Source organism: Herpailurus yagouaroundi, unplaced genomic scaffold, assembly GCF_014898765.1.
Source record: "Herpailurus yagouaroundi ecotype Mexico unplaced genomic scaffold, PumYag 197, whole genome shotgun sequence".
Classification (NCBI taxonomy): Eukaryota; Metazoa; Chordata; class Mammalia; order Carnivora; family Felidae; genus Herpailurus; species Herpailurus yagouaroundi.
In genome coordinates, this window is record NW_024412428.1 from 31262592 (window position 1) to 31281225 (window position 18634).

The following is an 18634-nucleotide window of genomic DNA, read 5'->3' on the forward strand; positions in this document are numbered from 1 at the left end:
GAGGAATAGCAAAAATGGGCTGTGGTTGAAGAATGATGTGGGGGGAAGGCAGATTTTTGATGTTTTTATATTTTGCTTTGTTAGTGAAGGATGAAAGACACAAGAGCAATTTCTGAACTGCAAGTGATGATACAATGGAAGTAGAGAGTCTGATGATTCCATGCAGTGATGGGTTAACTGAAGAGGAAAAGTCCTTGCAAAAATAAAAGGGCATGACATCCAGTATACATTTGTAGTGACTAAGTTTTCATGGAACAAGGACAAATCTCCTCACTGAACTAGGAGAAGAGAATGAGAGGAAGAATACAGATTGCTTCTGCTTGTTCAAGGCAATGTGATAACTCCTGGGATGAAAGGGAAGTGTCGAAAAGGGAAAAAAGGATTTGAGAAGAGAAAGTGATATGAGGCATTCCCTTGGGGAATGTAAGAGTGAATTTACAGCGTACCAAAGAAGTAGAGTAAATTGTGGAGCCAGCCAAAGTTGGTCTCATTTTGTAGAACGTGAATTGAAATAGATCCCATCTGCCAGTTGGACATTTATCCCATTGATGCTCAGCACCTACCTCCTCACTTCTACCACCATGGGAAGTAGGAAGGGGAGAGAGGGAAAAGAAACATGAGAGGATTTTTTTTTTCTTTTCTTTTTCCAAAAGAGAATTTATACACCATGGATATATTAGTTTCTTGGCTTGCCGTACCAATTGCCACAAAACTGGGTAGATTAAAACAAGAGAAATGTTTTCTCACAGATCTGGAAACAGCAATATGAATTCAAGGTATCAGCCAGGCCATGTTGCCTCTGAAGGCTCTAGGCAAGAATCTTTTCAACGTCTGGTAGCCCCAGATGTTCCCTGATTTGTGGCAGCATAATGTCAATCTGTCTCCTTCACAGTGCACCCTTCTTCCTGTGTATCTCTCTGTCAGAATCTCCCTTTCCTTTCTCCTTGGAAGATTCCAGCGATTGGATTTAGGGACCCCTAACTCCAAGATGACTAACTGCAGATCCATAACTAAATATATCTACTTTGTCTTCTATCTTCTGTGAGTTTATTAAAATGATTCTTTTCCTCCCCAGCCTCTTTCTTCTATTATTCTGTCATTGTTTGAGTTTATTCCTTTCTGAACTTCTATACTTTAATTGTAGTGTGGTTTCCCAGTGGATGACAGACTCAAACATCTATAACTAATCTTTCACTTGGGAAGTTAAAAAGTGTTTTGCCTATTTTTGAAGACTGTGTTCCTGTTTTGATATAGGAATTGCCTTTTGCTTGCACTATTTTGTTTATTTTCCACTATGAAAAATGAGCAAATTAATTTACTAATACTTCCTTATACTTCTTCAAGTTCTCTTTTCCCAATATTTATTTATTAACAACTATTAACACTTAATATTAATTATTGTTACTATTTTTAGTGCTTCTCATGTTCCCTTTACAAAATTATTCCAAGACTACCTCTTGTTTGTTAACTTTCTTAATTTTAGATACTTTTTATGGCCCCAAATCTCAGCAAGAAAAGTGTAGAAAAATATGCACTAACATGTCATCTTATTTCCATTCTCTGTCTGATTTGTGTTTATTATATTATTACACTTGATAGCCAATGTCTTAATATTCTTATCATGGTTTTCATGATTGATTAATTTTATACATTTTATAGGTTTAATGGCTACAACCAGTCATTTTACTATGGCTTAGAGAGAATTACTTTTAAATTAGCTGAATTTGAAATTTTTAATGCAAATATACGGGGTCATCAGAGAGAAAAAACAGAGGAAGTTATAACTCAAGTAGAAATATTGATCTTTAGTAAGATCAGGGATGTATCTTCCATTATTGCAGGAGTGAAGTATGAACGGAGTAAGAATACAAATATTTCTGGGGACTTATGGAAAAAGGTTGAAGGAGAGAGCCCATGTAATGCCATTTTAAAAATAATGACAATGGCACTACTGTATGCTGAACTGAGGGGAAATTTGTGAACTCAGAATCTGAGAATAAACAGAAAATGTGTAAAATTGAGAATGAATATTAAGTAATTTTGTAGGAAGTTGAAGAGCAAACTGATAGGAGAAAAAATATCATGGGGCAGGATTTATGTTTAAAGAAATCAATGACCATGCTCTAAAACATTATTCTTGAATACCTCCTAATACCAATATCTGTACTGTATGGAGTTTTTTAAATGCAAAATATATAACACATATTATACTGGGTTTCACAAAGATTCTATCAGCTGGGCATAAATATTCCCATTATACACATGAAATTAAGACAATGTTGACATATCACTGAATTTCACAATTTGAAAGTCAGTAAGGTTGTATTGTGAACATACATATATGGTATGTTTGCATAGAGAAACAGCAAAATTAAAGTTATATGCCTTTAACAAATTTACTATTATTTAGAAAAAGTACTAAAGCTTGCTTCATTACAAATAAAGATTTAAAAATTAGATTAACAAAAATAGACATTTAGGTAAATGTCCCTAGAAATAGTTTTCTTGGATTGATTTTATTGCCATAGTCAGCGAATATATTTCATACATGTTTTTTTGTTGTTCATACACTAAATCACTAGACCTATTTATACTACTCGAATATATCCCACTAAATTTTATTTAATATGATATTTAAAGTCTTTTTCATAAATTTTCATAAATGAGTCTTTTTCTCATAAATTAACTGCACCAGGAAGGTGAGCCAGAACAATTTTATGCTTCATATGGTGTTCATAATTTGGCATACTACAATCAAGAAAAGACCAAAGCATGGAGCTTAAACAGATGTCTACTTGTATAGGTCCATAATACATTGGTGGCTTTTTTATCATGAACTCTGAGACATCCTGCTTTTCAGTTCGATGGAAGAAAAGACAGGCCTGATAAATGTCTGGGAGAAAAAAATAAATCAGCTCAGCTGTGACCCAGGTCAGGATTATTCTTAATATTCACAATTAATTTCTGGAGAGCAGCTTGTATACAACATTACCAGCTGCTCCTCTAACAAATATGTGCACATTTTGGCAACTACAGATTTAGTCATTTGCTCTTCTCACATGAAAAGCAAAAAGGTGAACTCATCTTGCATGCTTTTTTTTCCTTCCTAATTTCCTTTATAGTGATCATACTTTTTATCACATGAATGGCAAGTAAGAGTAAATTAGGACTGGTACGAGTGACACCTGAGCTGTGAATGAGCATCGTTCAAGTGAGGATGCATATCTTAATTAAAATTTCAGTGAATGGTAAAGATAGACCTCTCAATGACTTTTTTTTTTTCTTTTTTAATTCTGGACTGCTGTAGAGATACTTTCTATTGCGTTTTTTGGCTAATTCATTTATGTACTTTATTTAAAGTGTCAATAAAAGGTCAGATTATCAGATTCGGTCTGGGATGACTTGGTTCTGTTAGGAAAAGATACCATTTTCATGCATGTTTTCACAGAGATGAATGGATGGAAGCAGAGTGTGTTATCTCTTATGTAAGGTGGCACCACTCCCTCATACTCAATCTCTGGCGAATTGGTTTTTACAGACTCCTGTCCAGACTGAAGGATGACCTATGTGACCTTTTGACATTAATTCCATCTACATGTGGACTTCTAAACTGAAGACATGCTGGGGCGCCTGGGTGGCGCAGTCGGTTAAGCGGCCGACTTCAGCCAGGTCACTTCAGCCAGGTCACGATCTCGCAGTCCGTGAGTTCGAGCCCCGCGTCGGGCTCTGGGCTGATGGCTCAGAGCCTGGAGCCTGTTTCCGATTCTGTGTCTCCCTCTCTCTCTGCCCCTCCCCCGTTCATGCTCTGTCTCTCTCTGTCCCAAAAATAAATAAACGTTAAAAAAAAAAAAAATTTAAACTGAAGACATGCCATTTAAGAAAATTCAGTAATACCCTTTGACTATTACTTAAATGCACCCAAAGCAGGGACAGCATCACAATTCAATAAAAACAAGAGCTTTGGAATAATACATGCTTTGTTTTTATTTATATCTTAGCAATTATAAGTGGTTTGCTTAAAATATCTAGTATTTCTAAGCTTAATTTGTAAAAATGAGGGTGTATGCATATATTCATAAGATTACTGAAATATAGGTTTAAATACCTAGCATCAAGTCTGTCACGAATTTTTTGCTAAAAAAGAAAATATATTATGTTCCTCTTTTCTAAAACAGATTTGTGGCAGCTTAAGAACTAAGTGATGTGGGTGAGAAAGGGGGTGCACTCATATGGATAAAAACAAATTCCAGGGGCGCCTGGGTGGCTTGGTCGGTTAAGCGTCCGACTACGGCTCAGGTCATGACCTCACGGTCCGTGGGTTCGAGCCCCGCGTCGAGCTCTGTGCTGACAGCTCAGAGCCTGGAGCCTGCTTCAGATTCTGTGTCTCCCTCTCTCTCTGCCCCTCCCCTGTTCATGCTCTGTCTCTCTGTCTCAAAAATAAATTAACGTTAAAAAAATTTAAAAAAAATAACTTATGAAAATAAAACAAATTCCAATGTAAGTGGTAATAACCAGTCTTTATTCTGAGAATCTGTATATTCAAAGAAATAATGGGAAGGAACAACTTAAAATATATATTTCACTTATTTAAAAATAACCATTTCCACTATTAATTTAAAAAAGACGTCAAGATTTTTGTCATTGTTGACTTTTGAGAAGGCATATATTTTTTGACAACTTCTAATTTTTTTTTTAATTTTTTTTTTCAATGTTTATTTATTTTTGGGACAGAGAGAGACAGAGCATGAACAGGGGAGGGGCAGAGAGAGAGGGAGACACAGAATCGGAAACAGGCTCCAGGCTCTGAGCCATCAGCCCAGAGCCTGACGCGGGGCTCGAACTCACGGACCGCGAGATCGTGACCTGGCTGAAGTCGGACGCTTAACCGACTGCGCCACCCAGGCGCCCCAACAACTTCTAATTTTTAAAAAATATATTTGCAATATGTAGCCTTAATGATTTGGGGGAGGATATCTAGGGGAAGGTAGCACCTGATTTTCTTTAAAATTCAGCTACGTTCAGGCACTGCATTAGTTTGCCTGGGCTGTCAAAACAATGCACTGACAAACTGAGTGTCTTCAACAACAGACATTTATCTTATCACAATTCTGGAGGTTAGAAGTCCAAGATCAAGGTTATAGCAGGCTTGATTTCTTTTGAAGCCTCTCTCCCTGGATTGTAGATGGCCATCTTTGTGTCTTTATGTGATCTTTTCTCTGTGTCTGTGTCCTAAACTCCTCTTTTCATAAGGACACCAGTCAGATTATATTAGGGCCTATAGTTGTGACCTCACATAACTTAATAATCTCTTTAAAGACCCTATCTCCAAATACAGTAACAATTCTGAGATATTGAGAATTGAACTTAAACATATGAATTTGGAAGGGGGACAAGGCTCATCCCATAATAAGTGCTTCACCATGACTATGAGTATATTGAATTTTTGTAATTCAAAGAATTATCTTTGCAATACTCAGTAATGCTTTCGGTGGAACATCTTAGGGCATACGCACACTTCATGGTTTGTACATTGTATATTAATTGTTATAAAAGATTGCTTTTTATCTTTTTCTATTGTCTTGATTTTTACTTCATCTTAACACTATTGCTACCTATGTCTTCTTAGTTTTGTATTCATTTGTCTTGTACTTTACCCATTACATGATATTCAGTGGTGCTGGATCATTATTGTTAAATTTCTTAACAATAGAGTATTTAAAATTTTTTTAATCAGTTGTAAAGTTGATTTTTTCATTTGTTTGTTTTACCTCCATCACTTAAAAGCTTTCAATGGCTAATCATCGCCCTTAGAATTAAATCCAAATCCCTTATCTTGGCCCATCTGTCCTCACCTGATCTATTCTCTGTCAACTTGTCTATCCTCATTGGCTCAATATTTGTCCTCATTCATCACACCCATGTTTTCAAGGACCTCCTTTTTATTCTCAATTTCTCCAAGTTCTATGCCTAAAATTTGTGCATGGTGTTACCTTTGCCAGAAAGAAATTCCATAGGCTGGTGAATTCATTGGCTTGGTCTAATCATTAAGGTTTCAGTTTGTACATTTTTCTCTTCACAAAAGTGTTCTATGATCTTGTCCTCTATCATGCTGCCAGCCCCTGTTTTTGTAATTCCCAGTCATTCTGTATCATATCCCACTTTCTTATTTCTTTCAAGGCCTATATCAGTATGTGAAATTTTCTTTTTTTCATGGTTTATTTTTATATCAGCCCTCGCCATTAGAATGTTTTACAATAATTGAAATGATCTAAATCTGCACTGTTCAATACAATAGCCACTAACCATGTGTCTTTTGAGCCCTTGAAAGTAGCAAGTGGGACTGTGGACTTAAATCATTAATTTTATTTCAATTTTAATTCACTTAAATTTAAAATTCAGTAGCCACGTGTAACTGGTGACTTCCATATTGGATAGCACAATTCTGTGTCCTTCATTAAATCCGCAATTCCACCATGATGAGAAATTTTTCTGTGTAATGTGGTCACCTGTATACCATAATGCTTAAAATGTTCATACTTAATATAAATTTCACAAAATATTTATGAAAATAATAAATCAAAAGACAAATAAGTATTAGGAACATGTAATCTATTAATATTTATCATTCTTATTAAGATATTTTGTTTGCATCCTGCTTTCTTAACTAAAATTAGTGTGATCATCTTTTTTCTTTCTTTCCCCTCTCTTTATTTTAGTTTAATTGATCAAATAATTCCCTTTTGTTATTCTGTTATATGTTTGGATATTCTAATAGTTAATAATTAATGCCAAACACTGTTTTGAGTTCTTTGCACTTATCAACTCATTTGATGTTCACAATAATGCTACGAGGTGGCTGTCATTACCCACATTATACAGATAGGAAGCCTGAGGCAAGGCATTGCACAAACATGTCCAAGTTACTTACCTCATCAGAGAGTGAGGTTCCAGAGACCACAGTCTTAATCAGTATCCTACATTGCCTCTAAATTTGAAAGCCTCCTTCTGTTATGCTAGTGGTTACCCTTAAATGAACAAACACTTGAAATTATAGTCAATATTATATCAAAATATAAATATTAAAAATTAAAGGCATTAAAACACAAAAACAAACAAACAAACAAAAAAACAAAAACAAAAAACAGACCAGATATTTACAACACTTTTCTTTCTAATAGTTCCTGCCTTTTACCTTCATCCTCACCTGAGTCTGATGGTTGTACTGTAAAAGTTTGAATTTGGAGATGGTTGAGAAAGGGAGACAGAGAAAGAGGAAAATTTTTCTCTTTGCAACAATCCTTGCCCTCTGGACTGGGAATGACCAGGAGAACAAATGAAGACACATGCCATCCAAGTGGGTTCCTTCTCCCCCATCCAGGCCAGCTACCTCCAACCTCACTCAGGACAGACGGTGAATTTTGCCTTTTCCCCATCATGTTTTTCCTCATGCATCCATACTAATTGATAAGCAAATAAAACAAAATTGATATACAATTATTTGATTTATTAATATCACTGATCTATCTATAGTCAACATAAAAACCAATTGTGTTATAGAATCCCCCAAAATTTCAAAAATACTCATGTTTAGAAATACGTATTTACAAAATATCCCTATTTTGCCTCCACTTACATTTTTAACTAGTCTTTCTGGGACTATCTGTACCAAAGAACTGCCTACAATCACTCTCAAATTAGTCTTATTCCTCCATCATTTATTTACATGTCATTAATGGGATTATAACTTGAGTTTAACACAAGTTAGCCTGCAGAGATCATCCTTAGAAATTGTGTACTTCTTTCTAGGTAACAACTCTCAGGCTAGTTGATTTTCTTCCAAATGTATAGAAAATATGTTTCTGTGATAAAAATTATACAAAGAACCAAATGTTATCTTTCAGTTATGTCTTATAAACACCTGTTGGTGTTAATCTGAACTTCACTTTTTATTTTGAATTTGCTTTATTGTGCAAGCCTCATTTACCTCAGATGAAGTTTGTGTATTTCTAAAACATTATTTTAATTAAACACTAATAGATTTCTTCAGTTTTACTCTCCTTAATTTTACTCCCAAGATACTTAAATAGAGATACAGAAATAAATAATTTCAAATCCAGATGAAATCAAGTGTTGTCTGGCAAAAACAATAGCTTAAAACAGCTAGGAAATGTAGGTGAATAGTTATTGGACCTGTTGTAGGAAATAATTTCGTGAGTAATGTGAAAGAAAGGTGTCATAAGTTTGACCATATTAAAATTAAACTCAAAGACAGCAAAGTTATAGGTTATGAACTGGGAGTGGTATGTAAATAGACAAAACTAACAAAAGATTCATAACAGGAGTATCGTAGAGAATTTCCACAAATCAATAAAACCAGTATAAAGGACTGGGGAGGAAAATTGATGAGCAATATAAACACGTATTTTAAAGACTAGGAAACACACGTGGCCAATTAACAGATAACAATACACCCAAACTGCAATGACAAAATCCAGTTCTTTTTTTATTTTCCTTCTACTTTAATTTTCTGCAGCACTGTGCCATGTTGTCACCTTTCTCGTGAGTCTCTTTTCTTCACTGGCTCTCAGTACATGCTCAATCACACTCTTTTGTATGTCAGACAAATCCCTTCATGTTACAACCTCCTGCCTATTCTTAGTTCAACAGTTTCATTCGACAAATTTGTCTTCTACATCTTTTGTATTGCAAGCACTGTGTGACTCGTGGATGACTGGAAATGAAAAAGACATAGCCCTTGTTCTCCTTGTCCCTGAAGTACTTATGATCTAGTGAAAGAAGACAGGACTTAACAGATAGTTTTTAGCATCAACTTTCCCAGCCAGCGATTCTACCATAGTAATGTGCTTTGACCTCCTCTACGAAACCTTCCCAGAGCCTGTTTGTCAGCTGTCGTAGCCAATCTATATGCTGAGGGTACTGCTCTTACTTTGTATCTGCTTTTTGTGGGGAGGAATGATAGTTTCATATGGTCAATAATGAGGGCAGATAACTGAACATATTAAAAATTATGTTCTACATTTTTTAGTACAAGTAATGCAAATATATAGAATTTTAATGTAAGGAAAACCAGTGAGAAAGACTTCTAAAGGGAAATGGCAATGGAACTAGGTGATGCGCAAAATGGGCATATTTGTAAGAAGAGCTTGTTGAAAAAGAGAGAAATGTTATTAAATGTCGGTCTTGATGGGCCTAGAGAAGCTGAATGTGATTTGACTCCAAAGACCCATTTGAGTTTATAAGCATTGTTTCAAATCAACTAGAAATCATGAAAAAAGAAGGGGCAACAATTTAAAAAAATATGAGCGAATTTAGGGTATATAATACTAACATAGGTGGTGGTTGTACATATTAAAGACATCTCCTGCTGTTGAGGAATTTATAATATTGTGAGAAAAAAAGATGAATACTTATATAACTTAATCTCAAAAGTGCACTTAGTAAAGAGAGTCATAGATCTTAGTCAGAGATCATATAAGACTTCTTTTAACTGAAGGAATCTTTAGTTCCTACACACAAAAAGAGTTCAACATTTTATTATCTCTCATAATTTGTAATGTGGCTGTCACTATGTGCATATCCAAACAGTCTCAGAAATTATCAAACTCTTAGGGGCGCCTGGGTGGCTCAGTTGGTAAGCATCCAACTCTTGATTTCGGGTCACATCATGATCTCAGGGGTTAAGCTCCAGCCTGTGGTAAGCTCAGCATGGAGCCTACTTGGAATTCTCTCTCTCTCCCACTCCTTCTGTCCCTCTCCATCCCCTTCCAAACTGAATAAATAAACATTAAAAAAAAGAAATTACCTAACTCTAATTTTTCTCCACATTGTTCAGTTGCAGGTGAATAGCATTAATTTACAGTATGAATAAGGATACACTATTTTTACTATTTGTAATTATGGTGGGCAACTAATATTCTCAGGGGTGCAGGGATGTTTGGGGGAAATATTAAGAGAAGGCCTCCAAACTCCATAATTGTGTAAGCTACAAAAATCAAGTATAAGTAACCTGAACTTTGACCTTATCTTTTAATGTTAAATTTTTCAAACATACAATTTATTTATTTTTTAAATTTATTTGGCAAATATCTATGTTGCTAGGAATTAGTCTTTCCTAGATATGCTATTGATTATGTGTGTGAATTTGTGGTGGGGGTGATTAAATAGATGTTTCCAATCTTGAAGAGTTCATAGTCCAGGGCAAAGAAAAGATGTGAACAAATGGTAGCCCAAAGGGAAAAAGAGTGATGGAAATACTGAAGGGTGAGCAAAAAACAAGCCTCTGGTGAAAAAGCAAATGCTTCATAGATGTGGTGATAATTTTTTTAACGTTTTATTTGTTTTTGAAAGAGAAAGAGAAACAGAGTGCAAGCTGGGGAGGGGCAGAGAGAGATACACACACACAGAATCAGAAGCAGGCTCCAGGCTCTGAGCTGTCAGCACAGAGCCCGATGTGGGGCTCAAACTCACAAACAGGGAGATCATGACCTGAGCTGAAGTCGGATGCTTAACCGACTGAGCAACCCAGGTGCCAGATATGGTGATATTTGAGCTGGACTTTAAGAATGATTATGACACTGAGTAGACATTGCTAAGAAAAGCATTTCAGACATTTCAGGAAACTTCCAACCCATCTCTACCACTTTTCACAAACAACTTGATTCTCAACTATGCTATGCTATTCACTCATATGTTCTCTCTTTTAATGATGAGTAGTGCCAGTAAGTTTCTACAAGTAGCTTGGTGGAGTTGACTCTTAAGACCAAGACCTAGAACTTTTCAGGACTTGAATCCATCTTTTTAAAACTAGTTCACTCTTCTACTTCAGTCATTTATGTATTTTTAAATTTTTTTAATGTTTATTTATTTTTGAGAGAGAGAGAGACAGGGCATGAGTGGGGAAGGACAGAGAGACAGGGAGACACAGAATACGAAGCCGGCTCCAGGCTCTGAGCTGTCAGGTCAGAGCTGACATCAGATCATGACCTGAGCTGAAGTCAGAAGCTTTACTGACTGAGCCACTCAGGTGACCTAGTGTATTTTTAAAATATATTTTATTACCTATTAATATCAGGAGCTCATCTTTCCATTGTGGGTCCCTTGAATGCCCAAAACACTTGGCACAGGACTGTTCACAAATTTCACAGAGCCCCATAAATACACAGTTCTTCTTTCCATAAACCTTGAATCATAGTTATTTCGTTCATGTTTCCCTTATACACTTTTAGAATTAAATTTTCATACCCTTCCTTGTCCTAAGCCCTAGGGCTTATACCACTTTTTCTCTTTCCCCTAATAGTTCAATTTTCCTATCGTGGATAAATGTGCTACATATGTGCTTTTTTCTTAAAGAGTAGACTATCACTTAGATTTATACATCCCTCACCAGTGTGGCAAATGATCAAGAATGGTATTATAATTGTATTCAGGTCCATAAAACTAAACTTGATAGCATGAAGAAAATGCATATCAAAAACTACTAACTTTTCACTTTATTTTGTGACTTTAAAACAAAATATTATTTGCAGGACTCTTGATGTCAAACAGAAACTTTATTCTTTGGGGTTCCTGGGTGGCTCATTGGTTAAGTGTCCAACTCTTGGTTTCTGCTCAGGTCATGATTTCATGGTTTATGGGTCTGAACCCCGAGTCAGGCTCTGAGCTGACAATGAGGAACCTGCTTGGGATTCTCTCTCTCCCTGTCTCTGCCCAGCCTCCACCTGTTCTCTCTCTCTCCCCAAATAAATAAATTTTTTAAAAAATAAACTTTATTCTTTGAGTTGAGGGAAAATTTTATTTCTAAATATTCAAAAATACTTGAAATTTGAACGGCAAAGAAAATCTGAGAACAAGTTGGGAAGAGAAAGTGTGTACATTTGTGAAGTTTTATTTTGTTTTGTTTTTTGTTTTTTGTTTTTTTTTCAAGAAATCCAGTCTACTTAAAATTAAGTCAATCCACCATGATTTTCTTCAATCTCTTAATCAGTCGCTCTTTGCATTTTTGAGTTTGGACATGCCTATACCTCATAAGCTAATGAACTATAAAGTTACAACTAGTCTGCAAGGCTAAAAAGACAGACTTTCCAAATCATCAGGACTGTTTGGGTAACATAAGTCAATTTAATTTGTGTAAAGTAGCTCCCTCTCAGCGTTTTCTGCTATAGATCTTTTAATTTCCCTATAGGTTTGTAGCTCCACGATGATTTTTTGTAATTAAGAGTTATGTACCTAATGACATTGAGTTTGTCAGGAGAAGTGCCACTGCCCACACCACACTGCTAACAGCAAACTAAGAACTCTCCGTACAATACAGCTGTACTACTCAGAGTTGAAAGCAGAGGAGTCTAGGCTTTCTTTTACAGTAAATACAACATGCTCCAAGACCTGTGATTCAACAGACCCAGGAGCAAATGTTTGCACTCAACAGACTCAATAAACAATCTTACACAGTAAAACCTTAGTTCGTGAGCATAATTCATTCCAGAAATATGCTTATAATCCAAATAACTTGTATATCAAAGAGGATTTCAAGAACCATTGGCTCAGTTGTGATCATGTGATGTTCAGGGTCACCCACTACTCAGATTGCAAGACATCACTCATTTACCAAGTTAAAATTTATTAGAAATGTTTGCTTGTCTTGCAGAACCCTCGCAGAAGGTTTTACTGTATTTTTGAAAGGTTTCAGATATGGTAGAAAACTACAAAATTTAACACTATAGTTAAATTGATGCACTTTCAGTTGTTGGTTTTACATGAAATGTCTTTCTTTCATGCACAAAACAGTCAACATTAGTTTAAAAAAAAAATCCAACAACAAAAAAAACAATGCTCCAAAGTAACCAGACCATACTTCTGGCAGTTTGTTCCCACTGTTTCCTGTTTTGTAAATCAAATTATTTCAAATGATTGATTGACTGGTATTATTACATATTAAAGAAGGAGACATGTAATGGCAGATCTTTATTTTATTTATTTAATTTTTATTTTTTAAGTAGGCTCCATGCCCTATGTGGGACTTGAACTCATGACCCTGAGATCAAGAGTTGCCTATTCTACTGACTGAGCCAGGCAGGCAATGGTAGATCTTTTAAAAGAGGAACCGTATAGGGAAGGGATGATGTTCACTGTCACTTACCGTCTGTGAGTTGTAGCTAAAAAGTGTGATAGTTATGCTTATCATTTGGATCACTGAAATCTTCAGAAACACTGTGTCTTGTGTTAGGACAGAGTGAATCAATACACTCACTTCAATCTCTCTTTACCCTCACAGTAGATCACTTACTGTTTTTGTTCACCCTCGAACAATACAGGTGTTAGGGGCACCAACCCCCAACATGGTTGAAAATCTACCTATAACTTTTGACTCCCTACACACTTAACTACTAATAGCCTACTGTTGACCAGAAGCCTTACTGGTAACATAAACAGTTCATAAACATATGTTCTGTATGTTATATGTATTATTACAATATTTTTGCAATAAAGTAAGTTAGAGAAAATATATTAAGAAAGTTATAAGGAAGAGAAAATACATCCATAGTTCTGTAATGTATTTATTGAAAAAAATACCTATAAGTGGGCCAACACACTTTGAACTCATCTTTTTCAAGGGTCAACAATATATAGTAAATTAAAGGATATACTAAAAATGAAGTTAAAGAGTAGAATTCAGATCAGATTCAGTAAACATATATATATTCACTATAGGAGATTTATTCATAATACACACATCAGGAATAGCTTATTTGATTATATAGTACATATATAATTAGAACATATTTTCTGTCCAGCATTAGGAATTTCATAATCTCCATTTTATTTTATTTTTATTAAAGTTTATTTATTTATTTTGAGATAGAGAGAGAGAGGGGGTGGAGGAGGGAATCTCAAGCAGGCCCTGCACTGTCAGTGCAGAGTCCACGGAGAGGCTCAAACTCATGAACCATGAGATTGTGACCTGAGCCAAAACCAAGAGTCAGATGTTTAACTGACTGAGCCACCCCGGCACCCAAACATTATGAGTTTCAACTCTTAATAGGTAAATGTTGACATTATATTCATTTGAACCTCACACTTTTAGAAATGTTTTTTAAAAATATCTGTTTACTTAGGAAATGTTTAAAAATATTTTAAAAAAGTAGAGAAGATAAAAGAACTAACTGGACATACCCATCATCTCCTTTCTATGATTAATATATGGTCAATTTGTTTTACCTATAACCCAATCTTCTTCCATTTCAAAGTATTTGAAGCAATACTAGACATCACAGCATTTTACCTATAAAAGTTCTTACATAGATTCCTAAAATCATGGACACTTTATAAAATACTACATAACTACAATACTGTTATCACATCTGAAAATCAATAATCATTTCTTAATGCTATCAACTACTCAGTAAATCCTTATGTACCTATGTCTTTGAGTGTCTCATAAATGTTTTTAGCCATTCATTTATTTGTTTGTTCCTTTGATAGTGGTATGTGTGAATTGGGACCCAAATCAGTGTGTATACTGCAACTAGATATTGTGTCCTTTAAGGCCATTTAGACCCATTGCAGCTAGTATCTTTTAGGATAAACTTTTACCATGACTCATGACAATTATAAAAATAATTCTGAGTTTTGGATTTTCTCAGTGGAATAGTCAGATGTAAAAATTATTTATTAATCATTTAGAGATCCATATTGTGAGAAGTTTATAATAAATATCATACTTAATATTTTTAACTCTTTAGTTATGCAACACTCTACGTGCTTCAAGAGAACTTGACATTTCAGTAGCATCTGGACAAAAAATACATCTCCCCTATTTAGCAAACACAGGTTGAGGTAGCCTTAAATAAAGTTGTGACTTTTGACCAAAAAAAAAATACATATACATGAATATATATATTTCTAATGAGCATATATTCATCTAAGAAGCAGAAAAATACAAATAAAAACAAATCATGATCAGTAACACGTCCCATAATTATTTTAAAATTTCTTAACATGACGAAAGATGAGTATAGCTCTAATCTACCCATCCTTATTCATACAGACAATATATGAATTAAAATAACCAACAGACCCACTATTACAGACGAAAAGCATGATCAGAGTTTTCGTTTGGTTGTAACTTCCTTTCTGAACTCTGATACCCAGTTCCAGCCATAGCACGATACGCTATGGATGAGAACCAATTAGTTTGGCAAGTATCTGTCAGGAAATTGCCCAGTGATTTCTGACTGCCATAACTGACTAGTGGTGCCTGAGCAGACAAAGCAACTGGAAGGAGTTTTGGAGTATACCATAGGATGGAATATTATTTGGCAATAAAATGGAGTGAGATATTGTTATAGGTTAAAATGCAGATGAACATTGAAAACGTTTTGCAAAATTAAAGAAGTCATACTCACATGGTTACATTTACATGAAATTTCCAGAATAGACAAATCTAAAGAGATTAGGAAATAGATTAGCTGTTGCTTACAGCTGGGGTACATGGATAATGTGGAGTCACTCCAAATGAGTATGGGGTTTCTTTCTGTGATGAAACGTTCTAAACATAGATTATACGATGATTGCACATCTCTGTGAACTCTGTAATTATACTAAAAACTATATTATATTAATTAATCATATATGAAAAGCAACTAAAGCAGAGCTTTGGAAAAGATATATTTACAAGGAAAGGTCTCATCTAAGCTTCTATCTTAATATACTTTTTTTTTTTCAACGTTTATTTATTTTTGGGACAGAGAGAGACAGAGCATGAACGGGGGAGGGGCAGAGAGAGAGGGAGACACAGAATCGGAAACAGGCTCCAGGCTCTGAGCCATCAGCCCAGAGCCTGACGCGGGGCTCGAACTCACGGACCACGAGATCGTGACCTGGCTGAAGTCGGTCGCTTAACCGACTGCGCCACCCAGGCGCCCCTATCTTAATATACTTAAAAAAGAAGTGCCAATTAAATCCAAAACAAGGAGAAGGCAGTAAATAATGAAGATAGCAGAAAATCAGAAATAGAAAACAGGAAAAGAGAGAAATCAATGAATTCAAAAGACAGTTTTCTGAAAGTTACAAAAAAAAAATTGACGAAACTCTGGCCAGACGGATGAAACAAGAGGGAACGAGGAGAAGATATGGGAAGAAAAGAAGGAAGGAAGGAAGGAAGGAAGGAAGGAAGGAAGGAAGAAAGGGAGGAAGGAAAACCAAAGGGATGGTAGGCAGGCAGGCAAAACACAAATTGCCATGTAAGGAATAAGAGAGATTACTTCATTGCAGATCCTACAGGTATTAAAAGTGTAATGGCATATTATAAAAAACTTATGTCAATATATCCCACAAATTAGGTAAAATGGTGAATTCCCTAAAATATACCAATTAACAAAGATTACTCAAGAAGTGAATGCCATCTATTAAATATGCACATGTCGAGAGAGCTTCACTTGTGAATTCTACAAAATTTTGGAATAAACCATACCAATTTTACACAAAACATTTCAAAATCTCAAAGATGAGAGAACAATGCCCAATTCTATCCATAAGACTGGCATCATTCTGCTGCTATATTATGAAGCTACACACAAAAAAACTGGAAACTAAAAAACAAAACAAAACAACAACAACAAAACAGTCATCCCAGTGGATGCAGAAAGAGCATTTGAAAAAATTTCATCCATTTCTTTTACTTTAAAATTTTTTTAAAACTTGTTTTTGATAGAGAAAGACAAAGAAAGCAAGAGGAGGAGGGGCAGACAGAGAAGGAGAGAGAGAATCCCAAGCAGCTATCAGCACAGAGCCTGATGTGAGGCTTGAACTCGCGAACCATGAGACCACAACCTGAGCCGAAACTAAAGTCAGACACTTAACTGACTCAGCCACCCAGGTGCCCCTCATTCATTTTGACTAAAAATTTCAGCTACCTAAAAATAGAAAAGAAATTTCTCAACCAGGTAAAGACCATCTACAAAAGCTTACAATTAACATCATTCTGTTTGTTTGTTTGTTTGTTTGTTTGTTTTTGAGAGCGAGCACAAGCAGGGTAGGGGCAGAGAGAGGGAGACAGAGGTTCCAAAGAGGGCTCTGTGCAGAGAGGCTCATTGGGGTTTGAACTCATAAACCGTGAGATCATGACCTAAGCCAAAGTCCCACGCTCAACAGATTGAGCCACTCAGGCACCCACCATCATTCTTAATAGTGAAAAACTGAACACATTCTCTTAAAGATTGGAAAAAGGGAGAAGAGAGCCACACACAATACTTCTAATCCTAACCAGTATAATTGGATAATAAATAAATGTGTACATGAAAATTCAGAAAAATTAAACACTATTTTCTTTTCAAAAGACAATGTTTTGAACATGAAAAAATCAGCCACATATTGGAAGAATGTATGTGAAAAACACATATTTGATAAAGAGTTGTATCAAGAATATATAACGAACTCCTACAAATCAATAATAATAAGGAAAACAATTCAATAAATATAAATAAGGGAACGTTTGACAAGACATTCTACGGAAGATATGTAGAAGGCATAATCACTAAAAACCTCCTCCAATAATTAATCTTTACGAAAATAAAAATTGAAACCACAGTGAAATACCACTACACTTTTTGCTAGAATGACTACAATTAAAAACACTAACAATACCAAGTTTTGTTAGGGTTAAAGTTGTAAAGTAGCTGGAGTTTTTATGCTACTGAACCAATGTATAGACTGCCCATACAATGGAATACCATTCAGAAATTTAAGGGAATAAATTACTGATTCTCCAAAAACGTGGGTACATCTCAAAAACATCGTACTAAGTGAAAGAAGCCAATTACAAAAGACCATATGGTATATAATACCATTTCTCAGACATTCTAGGAAAGACAAAATTTTAATGATAGATGGTAGAGCAGTGTTATCACAGGCCAAGTAGTATGAGGAGAGGACTCAAAAAAGCAAGAGGAAACTTTTTTGAGTTTTGAAAGCATTCTATCTCATGAGTTTGGTAGTTGTTATAGGATGGTATCTCTTTGTAAAATCTAATCTATTTTGTACTTACACTTGATAGATTTGATAGGTAAGTAAAATTGAGCAAAAAACAAGCAACAGAAGGTGACAGATGATTTCACTTGTTGTTGAGTCTTATAACGATATCACTAAAGATGAGACAGAATGAGTTGTTCCTGCATGCAGTGTCTTAGAGATAAGTGCTTTATATATTGTTATACTAAGAAAACAAGACACGTTAGACTATAATATAATCTGAGTTTTAAAAATAGTGATTCTCTGTGTGTGAATATGCAAATATATAATCATACATATGTAAAAAAATGTCAAAACTTTTCTCCAAAATATATTTCATGATGATAGAATTATAGGGCTTTTCACTTTTTAGTTCACACAATCCATTACTCTGTGATTTGAGCTTATATAATGGGTGTATTTAAAAATAATTTAAAGAACTTTAAAAAAAGTTAGTATTGTTAAACAAAAAGAAAATCAAATTATTCTTTTAGTGTAAGGCTAATGGTAAGGCAATCTGATATAATGGGAAGACTGTGTAAGTTTATAGATGTCCATAGATGGATACCTACCTTGGGGAATTTCTCTAACTTCCAAATCTATAAATTCC